The sequence below is a fragment of the Genypterus blacodes genome, unplaced genomic scaffold, assembly GCF_046128005.1.
Source record: "Genypterus blacodes isolate CSIRO-AG114 ecotype Tasmania unplaced genomic scaffold, CSIRO-AGI_Gbla_v1 ptg000039l_1, whole genome shotgun sequence".
Classification (NCBI taxonomy): domain Eukaryota; kingdom Metazoa; phylum Chordata; class Actinopteri; order Ophidiiformes; family Ophidiidae; genus Genypterus; species Genypterus blacodes.
Genome location: NW_027466852.1, coordinates 7,655,461 through 7,668,290, shown reverse-complemented (window position 1 = coordinate 7,668,290; position 12,830 = coordinate 7,655,461). Strand labels below are relative to the sequence as shown.

The window sequence follows — 12,830 nt, the reverse complement described above, 5'->3', positions numbered from 1 at the left end:
TCAATCATCTCATATTATGCCCATGTGCAATACTCATTTTCTGAATGTATGCTTTCATATAAGATAAGATAAGATACAACTTTATTCTCATGAGGGACATTGGGTGTTGACAGAGGGAGTGAAACATGAGGGAGGAGGACCAGGTGAGGCCTGCTGCTCAGAGGGCCAAAATGCTTACGGCACCGGTTATTCCCAGGCGGTCTCCCATCCAAGTACTAACCTGGCCCGACGCTGATTAGCTTCCGAGATCAGACGAGATCGGGCGTGTTCAGAGTGGTATGGCCGTAAACGAGGAGAGCAGCCACACAGAGGCTCTTTATAGGTGAGACAGACCCAGTTCAAGTCACCGTGTACACATGACTACACTCAAGTTCATGTATATCACAATTTACATGATGCCTTCATCAGAAGAACACTAACATTTCAGATAAGATAAGATACAACTTTGTTCTCCCGAGGGAAATTGCGTGTTCACAGAGGGAGTGAAACATGAGGGAGGAGGACCAGGTGAGGCCTGCTGCTCAGAGGGCCTAAATGCTTACTGCACCGGGTAATCCCAGGCGGTCTCCCATCCAAGTACTAACCTGGCCCGATGCTGCTTAGCTTCCGAGATCAGACGTGATCGGGCGTGTTCAGAGTTGTATGGCCGTAAACGAGGAGAGCAGCCACACAGAGGCTCTTTTTAGGTGAGACAGACCCAGTTCAAGTCACCGTGTACACATGACCACACTCAAGTTCATGTATATCACAATTTACATGATGCCTTCATCAGAAGAACAGTGACATTTCAGATAAGATAAGATACAACTTTATTCTCCCGAGGGAAATTGCGTGTTCACAGAGGGAGTGAAACATGAGGGAGGAGGACCAGGTGAGGCCTGCTGCTCAGAGGGCCAAAATGCTTACTGCACCGGATATTCCCAGGCAGTCTCCCATCCAAGTACTAACCTGGCCCGATGCTGCTTAGCTTCCGAGATCAGACGTGATCGGGCGTGTTCAGAGTTGTATGGCCATAAACGAGGAGAGCAGCCACACAGAGGCTCTTTTTAGGTGAGACAGACCCAGTTCAAGTCACCGTGTACACATGACTACACTCAAGTTCATGTATATCACAATTTACATGATGCCTTTATCAGAAACACACATTTCTGGATAATGAAGTCTTACCTAATGAAACTGATAATCATCACATAGAACATACAGAGGGACCACTTACATCTCTGACGCTCAAATTCATCCTCATCATCATCATTGTCACACAGTGGCTCGTGTACTTCACTCCTCATGTGCATTCAATCATCTCATATTATGCCCATGTGCAATACTCATTTTCTGAATGTATGATTTCATATAAGATAAGATAAGATACAACTTTATTCTCCTGAGGGACATTGGGTGTTGACAGAGGGAGTGAAACATGAGGGAGGAGGACCAGGTGAGGCCTGCTGCTCAGTGGGCCAAAATGCTTACTGCACCGGGTATTCCCAGGCGGTTTCCCATCCAAGTACTAACCTGGCCCGACGCTGCTTAGCTTCCGAGATCAGACGAGATCGGGCGTGTTCAGAGTGGTATGGCCGTAAACGAGGAAAGCAGCCACTCAGAGGCTCTTTATAGGTAAGACAGACCAAGTTCATGTCACCGTGTACACAAAACTACACTCAAGTTCATGTATATCACAATTGACATGATGCCGTCATCATAAACACACATTTCAGATAAGATAAGATACAACTTTATTCTCCCGAGGGAAATTGCGTGTTGACAGAGGGAGTGAAACATGAGGGAGGAGGACCAGGTGAGGCCTGCTGCTCAGAGGGCCAAAATGCTTACGGCACCGGGTATTCCCAGGCGGTCTCCCATCCAAGTACTAACCTGTCCCGACGCTGATTAGCTTCCGAGATCAGACGAGATCGGGCGTGTTCAGAGTGGTATGGACGTAAACGAGGAGAGAAGCCACACAGAGGCTCTTTATAGGTGAGACAGACCCAGTTCAAGTCACCGTGTACACATGACTACACTCAAGTTCATGTATATCACAATTTACATGATGCCTTCATCAGAAACACACATTTCTTGATAATGAAGTCTTACCTAATGAAACTGATAATCATCACATAGAACATACAGAGGGACCACTTACATCTCTGGCGCTCACTTTTATCCTCATCATCATCATCATCATCATCGTCACACAGTGGCTCGTGTACTTCACTCCTCATGTGCATTCAATCATCTCATATTATGCCCATGTGCAATACTCATTTTCTGAATGTATGCTTTCATATAAGATAAGATAAGATACAACTTTATTCTCCTGAGGGACATTGGGTGTTGACAGAGGGAGTGAAACATGAGGGAGGAGGACCAGGTGAGGCCTGCTGCTCAGACGGCCAAAATGCTTACGGCACCGGGTATTCCCAGGCGGTCTCCCATCCAAGTACTAACCTGGCCCGACGCTGCTTAGCTTCCGAGATCAGACGAGATCGGGCGTGTTCAGAGTGGTCTGGCCGTAAACGAGGAGAGGAGCCACACAGAGGCTCTTTTTAGGTGAGACAGACCCAGTTCAAGTCACCGTGTACACATGACTACACTCAAGTTCATGTATATCACAATTTACAAGATGCCTTCATCAGAAACACACATTTCTGGATAATGAAGTCTTACCTAATGAAACTGATAATCATCACATAGAACATACAAAGTGACCACTTACATCTCTGGTGCTCACTTTCATCCTCATCATCATCATCATCATCATCATCATCGTCACACAGTGGCTCGTGTACTTCACTCCTCATGTGCATTCAATCATCTCATATTATGCCCATGTGCAATACTCATTTTCTGAATGTATGCTTTCATATAAGATAAGATAAGATACAACTTTATTCTCCTGAGGGACATTGGGTGTTGAAAGAGGGAGTGAAACATGAGGGAGGAGGACCAGGTGAGGCCTGCTGCTCAGACGGCCAAAATGCTTACGGCACCGGGTATTCCCAGGCGGTCTCCCATCCAAGTACTAACCTGGCCCGACGCTGCTTAGCTTCCGAGATCAGACGAGATCGGGCGTGTTCAGAATGGTCTGGCCGTAAACGAGGAGAGGAGCCACACAGAGGCTCTTTATAGGTGAGACAGACCCAGTTCAAGTCACCGTGTACGCATGACTACACTCAAGTTCATGTGTCTCACAATTTACATGATGCCTTCATCAGAAGAACACTAACATTTCAGATAAGATAAGATACAACTTTGTTCTCCCGAGGGAAATTGCGTGTTCACAGAGGGAGTGAAACATGAGGGAGGAGGACCAGGTGAGGCCTGCTGCTCAGACGACCAAAATGCTTACGGCACCGGGTATTCCCAGGCGGTCTCCCATCCAAGTACTAACCTGGCCCGACGCTGCTTAGCTTCCGAGATCAGACGAGATCGGGCGTGTTCAGAGTGGTCTGGCCGTAAACGAGGAGAGGAGCCACACAGAGGCTCTTTATAGGTGAGACAGACCCAGTTCAAGTCACCGTGTACGCATGACTACACTCAAGTTCATGTATATCACAATTTACATGATGCCTTCATCAGAAGAACACTAACATTTCAGATAAGATAAGATACAACTTTATTCTCCCGAGGGAAATTGCGTGTTGACAGAGGGAGTGAAACATGAGGGAGGAGGACCAGGTGAGGCCTGCTGCTCAGAGGGCCAAAATGCGTACGGCACCGGGTATTCCCAGGCGGTCTCCCATCCAAGTACTAACCTGGCCCGACGCTGATTAGCTTCCGAGATCAGACGAGATCGGGCATGTTCAGAGTGGTATGGCCGTAAACGAGGAGAGCAGCCACACAGAGGCTCTTTATAGGTGAGACAGACCCAGTTCAAGTCACCGTGTACACATGACTACACTCAAGTTCATGTATATCACAATTTACATGATGCCTTTATCAGAAACACACATTTCTGGATAATGAAGTCTTACCTAATGAAACTGATAATCATCACATAGAACATACAGAGGGACCACTTACATCTCTGGCGCTCACTTTTATCCTCATCATCATCATCATCATCATCATCATCGTCACACAGTGGCTCGTGTACTTCACTCCTCATGTGCATTCAATCATCTCATATTATGCCCATGTGCAATACTCATTTTCTGAATGTATGCTTTCATATAAGATAAGATAAGATACAACTTTATTCTCCTGAGGGACATTGGGTGTTGACAGAGGGAGTGAAACATGAGGGAGGAGGACCAGGTGAGGCCTGCTGCTCAGACAGCCAAAATGCTTACGGCACCGGGTATTCCCAGGCGGTCTCCCATCCAAGTACTAACCTGGCCCGACGCTGCTTAGCTTCCGAGATCAGACGAGATCGGGCGTGTTCAGAGTGGTCTGGCCGTAAACGAGGAGAGGAGCCACACAGAGGCTCTTTATAGGTGAGACAGACCCAGTTCAAGTCACCGTGTACGCATGACTACACTCAAGTTCATGTATATCACAATTTACATGATGCCTTCATCAGAAGAACACTAACATTTCAGATAAGATAAGATACAACTTTGTTCTCCCGAGGGAAATTGCGTGTTCACAGAGGGAGTGAAACATGAGGGAGGAGGACCAGGTGAGGCCTGCTGCTCAGAGGGCCAAAATGCTTACGGCACCGGGTATTCCCAGGCGGTCTCCCATCCAAGTACTAACCTGTCCCGACGCTGATTAGCTTCCGAGATCAGACGAGATCGGGCGTGTTCAGAGTGGTATGGACGTAAACGAGGAGAGAAGCCACACAGAGGCTCTTTATAGGTGAGACAGACCCAGTTCAAGTCACCGTGTACACATGACTACACTCAAGTTCATGTATATCACAATTTACATGATGCCTTCATCAGAAACACACATTTCTGGATAATGAAGTCTTACCTAATGAAACTGATAATCATCACATAGAACATACAGAGGGACCACTTACATCTCTGACGCTCACTTTCATCCTCATCATCATCATTGTCACACAGTGGCTCATGTTCTTCACTTCTCATGTGCATTCAATCTTCTCATATTATGACCACGTGCAATACTCATTTTCTGAATGTATGCTTTCATATAAGATAAGATAAGATACAACTTTATTCTCCCGAGAGATATTGCGTGTTTACAGAGGGAGTGAAACATGAGGAAGGAGGACCAGGTGAGGCCTGCTGCTCAGAGGGCCAAAATGCTAACGGCACCGGGTATTCCCAGGCAGTCTCCCATCCAAGTACTAAGCTGGCCGGACGCTGCTTAGCTTCCGAGATCAGACAAGATCGGGCTTGTTCAGAGTGGTATGGCCGTAAACGAGGAGAGCAGCCACACAGAGGCTCTTTATAGGTGAGACAGACCCAGTTCAAGTCACCGTGTACACATGACTACACTCAAGTTTATGTATATCACAATTTACATGATGCCTTCATCAGAAGAACACTAACATTTCAGATAAGATAAGATAATACTTTATTCTCCCGAGGGAAATTGCGTGTTCACAGAGGGAGTGAAACATGATGGAGGAGGACCAGGTGAGGCCTGCTGCTCAGAGGGCCAAAATGCTTACTGCACCCGGTATTCCCTGGCAGTCTCCCATCCAAGTACTAACTTGGCCCGACGCTGCTTAGCTTCAGAGATCAGACGAGATCGGGCGTGTTCAGAGTGGTATGGCCGTAAACGAGGAGAGCAGCGACACAGAGGCTCTTTATAGGTGAGACAGACCCAGTTCAAGTCACCGTGTACACATGACTACACTCAAGTTCATGTATATCACAATTGACATGATGCCTTCATCATAAACACACATTTCAGATAAGATAAGATACAACTTTATTCTCCCGAGGGAAATTGCGTGTTGACAGAGGGAGTGAAACATGAGGGAGGAGGACCAGGTGAGGCCTGCTGCTCAGAGTGCCAAAATGCTTACGGCACCGGGTATTCCCAGGCGGTCTCCCATCCAAGTACTAACCTGGCCCGACGCTGATTAGCTTCCGAGATCAGACGAGATCGGGCGTGTTCAGAGTGGTATGGCCGTAAACAAGGAGAGAAGCCACACAGAGGCTCTTTATAGGTGAGACAGACCCAGTTCAAGTCACCGTGTACACATGACTACACTCAAGTTCATGTATATCACAATTTACATGATGCCTTCATCAGAAACACCAGTTCTGGATAATGAAGTCTTACCTAATGAAACCTAATGAACCTAATTAAACTGATAATCATCACATAGAACATACAGGATACATCTCTGGCGCTCACTTTTATCCTCATCATCATCATCATCATCATCATCATCGTCACACAGTGGCTCGTGTACTTCACTCCTCATGTGCATTCAATCATCTCATATTATGCCCACGTGCAATACTCATTTTCTGAATGTATGCTTTCATATAAGATAAGATAAGATACAACTTTATTCTCCTGAGGGACATTGGGTGTTGACAGAGGGAGTGAAACATGAGGGAGGAGGACCAGGTGAGGCCTGCTGCTCAGAGGGCCAAAATGCTTACGGCACCGGGTATTCCCAGGCGGTCTCCCATCCAAGTACTAACCTGGCCCGACGCTGATTAGCTTCCGAGATCAGACGAGATTGGGCGTGTTCAGAGTGGTATGGCCGTAAACGAGGAGAGCAGCCACACAGAGGCTCTTTATAGGTGAGACAGACCCAGTTCAAGTCACCATGTCAGCATGACTACACTCAAGTTCATGTTTATCACAATTTACATGATGCCTTCATCAGAAGAACACTAACATTTCAGATAAGATAAGATACAACTTCATTCTCCCGAGGGAAATTGCGTGTTGACAGAGGGAGTGAAACATGAGGGAGGAGGACCAGGTGAGGCCTGCTGCTCAGAGGGCCAAAATGCTTACGGCACCGGGTATTCCCAGGCGGTCTCCCATCCAAGTACTTTCCTGGCCCGATGCTGATAAGCTTCCGAGATCAGACGAGATCGGGCGTGTTCAGAGTGGTATGGCCGTAAACGAGGAGAGCAGCCACACAGAGGCTCTTTATAGGTGAGACAGACCCAGTTCAAGTCACCGTGTACACATGACTACACTCAAGTTCATGTATATCACAATTTACATGATGCCTTCATCAGAAACACCAGTTCTGGATAATGAAGTCTTACCTAATGAAACCTAATGAACCTAATTAAACTGATAATCATCACATAGAACATACAGGATACATCTCTGGCGCTCACTTTTATCCTCATCATCATCATCATCATCATCATCATCGTCACACAGTGGCTCGTGTACTTCACTCCTCATGTGCATTCAATCATCTCATATTATGCCCACGTGCAATACTCATTTTCTGAATGTATGCTTTCATATAAGATAAGATAAGATACAACTTTATTCTCCTGAGGGACATTGGGTGTTGACAGAGGGAGTGAAACATGAGGGAGGAGGACCAGGTGAGGCCTGCTGCTCAGAGGGCCAAAATGCTTACGGCACCGGGTATTCCCAGGCGGTCTCCCATCCAAGTACTAACCTGGCCCGACGCTGATTAGCTTCCGAGATCAGACGAGATTGGGCGTGTTCAGAGTGGTATGGCCGTAAACGAGGAGAGCAGCCACACAGAGGCTCTTTATAGGTGAGACAGACCCAGTTCAAGTCACCGTGTACGCATGACTACACTCAAGTTCATGTATATCACAATTTACATGATGCCTTCATCAGAAGAACACTAACATTTCAGATAAGATAAGATACAACTTCATTCTCCCGAGGGAAATTGCGTGTTGACAGAGGGAGTGAAACATGAGGGAGGAGGACCAGGTGAGGCCTGCTGCTCAGAGGGCCAAAATGCTTACGGCACCGGGTATTCCCAGGCGGTCTCCCATCCAAGTACTTTCCTGGCCCGATGCTGATAAGCTTCCGAGATCAGACGAGATCGGGCGTGTTCAGAGTGGTATGGCCGTAAACGAGGAGAGCAGCCACACAGAGGCTCTTTATAGGTGAGACAGACCCAGTTCAAGTCACCGTGTACACATGACTACACTCAAGTTCATGTATATCACAATTTACATGATGCCTTCATCAGAAACACACATTTCGGAATAATGAAGTCTTACCTAATGAAACTGATAATCATCATATAGAACATAAAGAGGGACCACTAACATCTCTGACGCTCACTTTCATCATCATCATCATCATCATCATCATCATTGTCACACAGTGGCTCGTGTTCTTCACTTCTCATGTGCATTCAATCTTCTCGTATTATGACCATGTGCAATACTCATTTTCTGAATGAATGCTTTCATATAAGATAAGATAAGATACAACTTTATTCTCCCGAGGGAAATTGCGTGTTTACAGAGGGAGTGAAACATGAGGAAGGAGGACCAGGTGACGCCTGCTGCTCAGAGGGCCAAAATGCTTACGGCACCGGGTATTCCCAGGCGGTCTCCCATCCAAGTACTAACCTGGCCCCACGCTGATTAGCTGCCGAGATCAGACAAGATCGGGCGTGTTCAGAGTGGTATGGCCGTGAATGAGTAGAGCAGCCACACAGAGGCTCTTTATAGGTGAGACAGACCCAGTTCAAGTCACGTGTACACATGACTACACTCAAGTTCATGTATATCACAATTTACATGATGCCTTCATCAGAAGAACACTAACATTTCAGATAAGATAAGATGCGACTTTGTTCTCCCGAGGGAAATTGCGTGTTCACAGAGGGAGTGAAACATGAGGGAGGAGGACCAGGTGAGGCCTGCTGCTCAGAGGGCCAAAAAGCTTACGGCACCGGGTATTCCCAGGCAGTCTCCCATCCAAGTACTAACCTGGCCCGACGCTGCTTAGCTTCCGAGAGCAGACGAGATCGGGCGTGTTCAGAGTGGTATGGCCGTAAATGAGGAGAGGAGCCACACAGAGGCTCTTTATAGGTGAGACAGACCCAGTTCAAGTCAACGTGTACGCATGACTACACTCAAGTTCATGTATATCACAATTCACATGATGCCTTCATCAGAAGAACACTAACATTTCAGATAAGATAAGATACAACTTTGTTCTCCCGAGGGAAATTGCGTGTTCACAGAGGGAGTGAAACATGAGGGAGGAGGACCAGGTGAGGCCTGCTGCTCAGACGGCCAAAATGCTAACGGCACCGGGTATTCCCAGGCGGTCTCCCATCCAAGTACTAATCTGGCCCTACGCTGCTTAGCTTCCGAGATCAGAGGAGATCAGGCGTATTCAGAGTGGTATGGCCGTACACGAGGAGAGCAGCCACACAGTGGCTCTTTATGGGTGAGACAGACCCAGTTCAAGTCACCGTGTACACATGACTACACTCAACTTCATGTATATCACAATTTACATGATGCCTTCATCAGAAGAACACTAACATTTCAGATAAGATAAGATACAACTTTATTCTCCTGAGGGAAATTGCGTGTTGACAGAGGGAGTGAAACATGAGGGAGGAGGACCAGGTGAGGCCTGCTGCTCAGAGGGCCAAAATGCTTACGGCACCGGGTATTCCCAGGCGGTCTCCCATCCAAGTACTAACCTGGCCCGACGCTGATTAGCTTCCGAGATCAGACGAGATCGGGCATGTTCAGGGTTGTATGGCCGTAAACGAGGAGAGCAGCCACACAGAGGCTCTTTATAGGTGAGACAGACCCAGTTCAAGTCACCGTGTACACATGACTACACTCAAGTTCATGTATATCACAATTTACATGATGCCTTTATCAGAAACACACATTTCTGGATAATGAAGTCTTACCTAATGAAACTGATAATCATCACATAGAACATACAGAGGGACCACTTACATCTCTGGCGCTCACTTTCATCCTCATCATCATGATCATCATCATCATCATCGTCACACAGTGGCTCGTGTACTTCACTCCTCATGTGCATTCAATCATCTAATATTATGCCCATGTGCAATACTCATTTTCTGAATGTATGCTTTCATATAAGATAAGATAAGATACAACTTTATTCTCATGAGGGAAATTGGGTGTTGACAGAGGGAGTGAAACATGAGGGAGGAGGACCAGGTGAGGCCTGCTGCTCAGAGGGCCAAAATGCTTACGGCACCGGGTATTCCCAGGCGGTCTCCCATCCAAGTACTAACCTGGCCCGACGCTGCTTAGCTTCCGAGATCAGACGAGATCGGGCGTGTTCAGAGTGGTATGGCCGTAAACGAGGAGAGCAGCCACACAGAGGCTCTTTATAGGTGAGACAGACCCAGTTCAAGTCACCGTGTACACATGACTACACTCAAGTTCATGTATATCACAATTTACATGATGCCTTTATCAGAAACACACGTGTCTGGATAATGAAGTCTTACCTAATGAAACTGATAATCATCACATAGAACATACAGGGGGACCACTTACATCTCTGACGCTCACTTTCATCCTCATCATCATCATTGTCACACAGTGGCTCGTGTACTTCACTCCTCATGTGCATTCAATCATCTCATATTATGCCCATGTGCAATACTCATTTTCTGAATGTATGATTTCATATAAGATAAGATAAGATACAACTTTATTCTCCTGAGGGACATTGGGTGTTGACAGAGGGAGTGAAACATGAGGGAGGAGGACCAGGTGAGGCCTGCTGCTCAGAGGGCCAAAATGCTTACTGCACCGGGTATTCCCAGGCGGTCTCCAATCCAAGTACTAACCTGGCCCGACGCTGCTTAGCTTCCGAGATCAGACGAGATCGGGCGTGTTCAGAGTGGTATGGCCGTAAACGAGGAGAGCAGCCACACAGAGGCTCTTTATAGGTGAGACAGACCCAGTTCAAGTCACTTTGTACACATGACTACACTCAAGTTCATGTATATCACAATTGACATGATGCCTTCATCAGAAGAACACTAACATTTCAGATAAGATAAGATACAACTTTATTCTCCCGAGGGAAATTGCGTGTTGACAGAGGGAGTGAAACATGAGGGAGGAGGACCAGGTGAGGCCTGCTGCTCAGAGGGCCAAAATGCTTACGGCACCGGTTATTCCAAGGCGGTCTCCCATCCAAGTACTAACCTGGCCCGACACTGATTAGCTTCCAAGATCAGACGAGATCGGGCGTGTTCAGAGTGGTATGGCCGTAAACGAGGAGAGCAGCCACACAGAGGCTCTTTATAGGTGAGACAGACCCAGTTCAAGTCACCGTGTACACATGACTACACTCAAGTTCATGTATATCACAATTTACATGATGCCTTTATCAGAAACACACATTTCTGGATAATGAAGTCTTACCTAATGAAACTGATAATCATCACATAGAACATACAGAGGGACCACTTACATCTCTGGCGCTCACTTTCATCCTCATCATCATCATCATCATCATCATCATCGTCACACAGTGGCTCGTGTACTTCACTCCTCATGTGCATTCAATCATCTCATATTATGCCCATGTGCAATACTCATTTTCTGAATGTATGCTTTCATATAAGATAAGATAAGATACAACTTTATTCTCATGAGGGACATTGGGTGTTGACAGAGGGAGTGAAACATGAGGGAGGAGGACCAGGTGAGGCCTGCTGCTCAGAGGGCCAAAATGCTTACGGCACCGGTTATTCCCAGGCGGTCTCCCATCCAAGTACTAACCTGGCCCGACGCTGATTAGCTTCCGAGATCAGACGAGATCGGGCGTGTTCAGAGTGGTATGGCCGTAAACGAGGAGAGCAGCCACACAGAGGCTCTTTATAGGTGAGACAGACCCAGTTCAAGTCACCGTGTACACATGACTACACTCAAGTTCATGTATATCACAATTTACATGATGCCTTCATCAGAAGAACACTAACATTTCAGATAAGATAAGATACAACTTTGTTCTCCCGAGGGAAATTGCGTGTTCACAGAGGGAGTGAAACATGAGGGAGGAGGACCAGGTGAGGCCTGCTGCTCAGACGGCCAAAATGCTTACGGCACCGGGTATTCCCAGGCGGTCTCCCATCCAAGTACTAACCTGGCCCGACGCTGCCTAGCTTCCGAGATCAGACGAGATCGGGCGTGTTCAGAGTGGTATGGCCGTAAACGGGGAGAGCAGCCACACAGAGGCTCTTTATAGGTGAGACAGACCCAGTTCAAGTCACCGTGTACACATGACTACACTCAAGTTCATGTATATCACAATTTACATGATGCCTTCATCAGAAGAACACTAACATTTCAGATAAGATAAGATACAACTTTGTTCTCCCGAGGGAAATTGCGTGTTCACAGAGGGAGTGAAACATGAGGGAGGCGGACCAGGTGAGGCCTGCTGCTCAGAGGGCCAAAATGCTTACTGCACCGGGTATTCCCAGGCGGTCTCCCATCCAAGTACTAACCTGGCCCGACGCTGCTTAGCTTCCGAGATCAGACGAGATCGTGCGTGTTCAGAGTGGTATGGCCGTAAACGAGGAGAGCAGCCACACAGAGGCTCTTTATAGGTGAGACAGACCCAGTTCAAGTCACCGTGTACACATGACTACACTCAAGTTCATGTATATCACAATTTACATGATGCCTTTATCAGAAACACACATTTCTGGATAATGAAGTCTTACCTAATGAAACTGATAATCATCACATAGAACATACAGAGGGACCACTTACATCTCTGACGCTCACTTTCATCCTCATCATCATCATTGTCACACAGTGGCTCGTGTACTTCACTCCTCATGTGCATTCAATCATCTCATATTATGCCCATGTGCAATACTCATTTTCTGAATGTATGATTTCATATAAGATAAGATAAGATACAACTTTATTCTCCTGAGGGACATTGGGTGTTGACAGAGG

The 12,830-nt window shown here is 46.8% G+C and overlaps 21 non-coding genes and 7 pseudogenes across 21 annotated transcripts; all 28 read right to left on the bottom strand.

Moving 5' to 3' along the window:
• Positions 1-171: 171 nt before the first annotated feature.
• LOC142997300 (5S ribosomal RNA) lies at positions 172-290 on the bottom strand. The gene has a single exon (XR_012962031.1). It is a non-coding gene; the product is annotated as a 5S ribosomal RNA (ribosomal RNA).
• Positions 291-535: 245 nt separating this feature from the next.
• LOC142998284 (5S ribosomal RNA) lies at positions 536-654 on the bottom strand (annotated as a pseudogene).
• A 245-nt stretch (positions 655-899) lies between these two features.
• Positions 900-1,018, bottom strand: LOC142998304 (5S ribosomal RNA; annotated as a pseudogene).
• A 445-nt stretch (positions 1,019-1,463) lies between these two features.
• LOC142997393 (5S ribosomal RNA) lies at positions 1,464-1,582 on the bottom strand. Its single transcript, XR_012962120.1, has one exon. It is a non-coding gene; the product is annotated as a 5S ribosomal RNA (ribosomal RNA).
• A 241-nt stretch (positions 1,583-1,823) lies between these two features.
• Positions 1,824-1,942, bottom strand: LOC142997991 (5S ribosomal RNA). The gene has a single exon (XR_012962692.1). It is a non-coding gene; the product is annotated as a 5S ribosomal RNA (ribosomal RNA).
• A 454-nt stretch (positions 1,943-2,396) lies between these two features.
• On the bottom strand, positions 2,397-2,515 carry LOC142998928 (5S ribosomal RNA). Its single transcript, XR_012963214.1, has one exon. It is a non-coding gene; the product is annotated as a 5S ribosomal RNA (ribosomal RNA).
• A 460-nt stretch (positions 2,516-2,975) lies between these two features.
• LOC142997254 (5S ribosomal RNA) lies at positions 2,976-3,094 on the bottom strand. The gene has a single exon (XR_012961988.1). It is a non-coding gene; the product is annotated as a 5S ribosomal RNA (ribosomal RNA).
• Positions 3,095-3,339: 245 nt separating this feature from the next.
• On the bottom strand, positions 3,340-3,458 carry LOC142998927 (5S ribosomal RNA). Its single transcript, XR_012963213.1, has one exon. It is a non-coding gene; the product is annotated as a 5S ribosomal RNA (ribosomal RNA).
• Positions 3,459-3,703: 245 nt separating this feature from the next.
• Positions 3,704-3,822, bottom strand: LOC142997593 (5S ribosomal RNA). Its single transcript, XR_012962311.1, has one exon. It is a non-coding gene; the product is annotated as a 5S ribosomal RNA (ribosomal RNA).
• A 460-nt stretch (positions 3,823-4,282) lies between these two features.
• On the bottom strand, positions 4,283-4,401 carry LOC142998926 (5S ribosomal RNA). Its single transcript, XR_012963212.1, has one exon. It is a non-coding gene; the product is annotated as a 5S ribosomal RNA (ribosomal RNA).
• A 245-nt stretch (positions 4,402-4,646) lies between these two features.
• LOC142997990 (5S ribosomal RNA) lies at positions 4,647-4,765 on the bottom strand. Its single transcript, XR_012962691.1, has one exon. It is a non-coding gene; the product is annotated as a 5S ribosomal RNA (ribosomal RNA).
• Positions 4,766-5,210: 445 nt separating this feature from the next.
• LOC142998345 (5S ribosomal RNA) lies at positions 5,211-5,329 on the bottom strand (annotated as a pseudogene).
• A 245-nt stretch (positions 5,330-5,574) lies between these two features.
• On the bottom strand, positions 5,575-5,693 carry LOC142998236 (5S ribosomal RNA; annotated as a pseudogene).
• A 241-nt stretch (positions 5,694-5,934) lies between these two features.
• On the bottom strand, positions 5,935-6,053 carry LOC142998875 (5S ribosomal RNA). Its single transcript, XR_012963162.1, has one exon. It is a non-coding gene; the product is annotated as a 5S ribosomal RNA (ribosomal RNA).
• A 470-nt stretch (positions 6,054-6,523) lies between these two features.
• Positions 6,524-6,642, bottom strand: LOC142997555 (5S ribosomal RNA). Its single transcript, XR_012962276.1, has one exon. It is a non-coding gene; the product is annotated as a 5S ribosomal RNA (ribosomal RNA).
• Positions 6,643-6,887: 245 nt separating this feature from the next.
• LOC142998027 (5S ribosomal RNA) lies at positions 6,888-7,006 on the bottom strand (annotated as a pseudogene).
• A 470-nt stretch (positions 7,007-7,476) lies between these two features.
• On the bottom strand, positions 7,477-7,595 carry LOC142997554 (5S ribosomal RNA). Its single transcript, XR_012962275.1, has one exon. It is a non-coding gene; the product is annotated as a 5S ribosomal RNA (ribosomal RNA).
• A 245-nt stretch (positions 7,596-7,840) lies between these two features.
• Positions 7,841-7,959, bottom strand: LOC142998026 (5S ribosomal RNA; annotated as a pseudogene).
• A 457-nt stretch (positions 7,960-8,416) lies between these two features.
• On the bottom strand, positions 8,417-8,535 carry LOC142998117 (5S ribosomal RNA; annotated as a pseudogene).
• Positions 8,536-8,779: 244 nt separating this feature from the next.
• Positions 8,780-8,898, bottom strand: LOC142997618 (5S ribosomal RNA). Its single transcript, XR_012962334.1, has one exon. It is a non-coding gene; the product is annotated as a 5S ribosomal RNA (ribosomal RNA).
• Positions 8,899-9,143: 245 nt separating this feature from the next.
• On the bottom strand, positions 9,144-9,262 carry LOC142997830 (5S ribosomal RNA). Its single transcript, XR_012962538.1, has one exon. It is a non-coding gene; the product is annotated as a 5S ribosomal RNA (ribosomal RNA).
• Positions 9,263-9,507: 245 nt separating this feature from the next.
• Positions 9,508-9,626, bottom strand: LOC142997873 (5S ribosomal RNA). Its single transcript, XR_012962579.1, has one exon. It is a non-coding gene; the product is annotated as a 5S ribosomal RNA (ribosomal RNA).
• A 460-nt stretch (positions 9,627-10,086) lies between these two features.
• Positions 10,087-10,205, bottom strand: LOC142998676 (5S ribosomal RNA). The gene has a single exon (XR_012962975.1). It is a non-coding gene; the product is annotated as a 5S ribosomal RNA (ribosomal RNA).
• Positions 10,206-10,650: 445 nt separating this feature from the next.
• LOC142997797 (5S ribosomal RNA) lies at positions 10,651-10,769 on the bottom strand. The gene has a single exon (XR_012962505.1). It is a non-coding gene; the product is annotated as a 5S ribosomal RNA (ribosomal RNA).
• A 245-nt stretch (positions 10,770-11,014) lies between these two features.
• Positions 11,015-11,133, bottom strand: LOC142997826 (5S ribosomal RNA). The gene has a single exon (XR_012962534.1). It is a non-coding gene; the product is annotated as a 5S ribosomal RNA (ribosomal RNA).
• Positions 11,134-11,593: 460 nt separating this feature from the next.
• Positions 11,594-11,712, bottom strand: LOC142997298 (5S ribosomal RNA). The gene has a single exon (XR_012962029.1). It is a non-coding gene; the product is annotated as a 5S ribosomal RNA (ribosomal RNA).
• Positions 11,713-11,957: 245 nt separating this feature from the next.
• On the bottom strand, positions 11,958-12,076 carry LOC142997212 (5S ribosomal RNA). Its single transcript, XR_012961946.1, has one exon. It is a non-coding gene; the product is annotated as a 5S ribosomal RNA (ribosomal RNA).
• A 245-nt stretch (positions 12,077-12,321) lies between these two features.
• Positions 12,322-12,440, bottom strand: LOC142997642 (5S ribosomal RNA). The gene has a single exon (XR_012962358.1). It is a non-coding gene; the product is annotated as a 5S ribosomal RNA (ribosomal RNA).
• Positions 12,441-12,830: the final 390 nt, after the last annotated feature.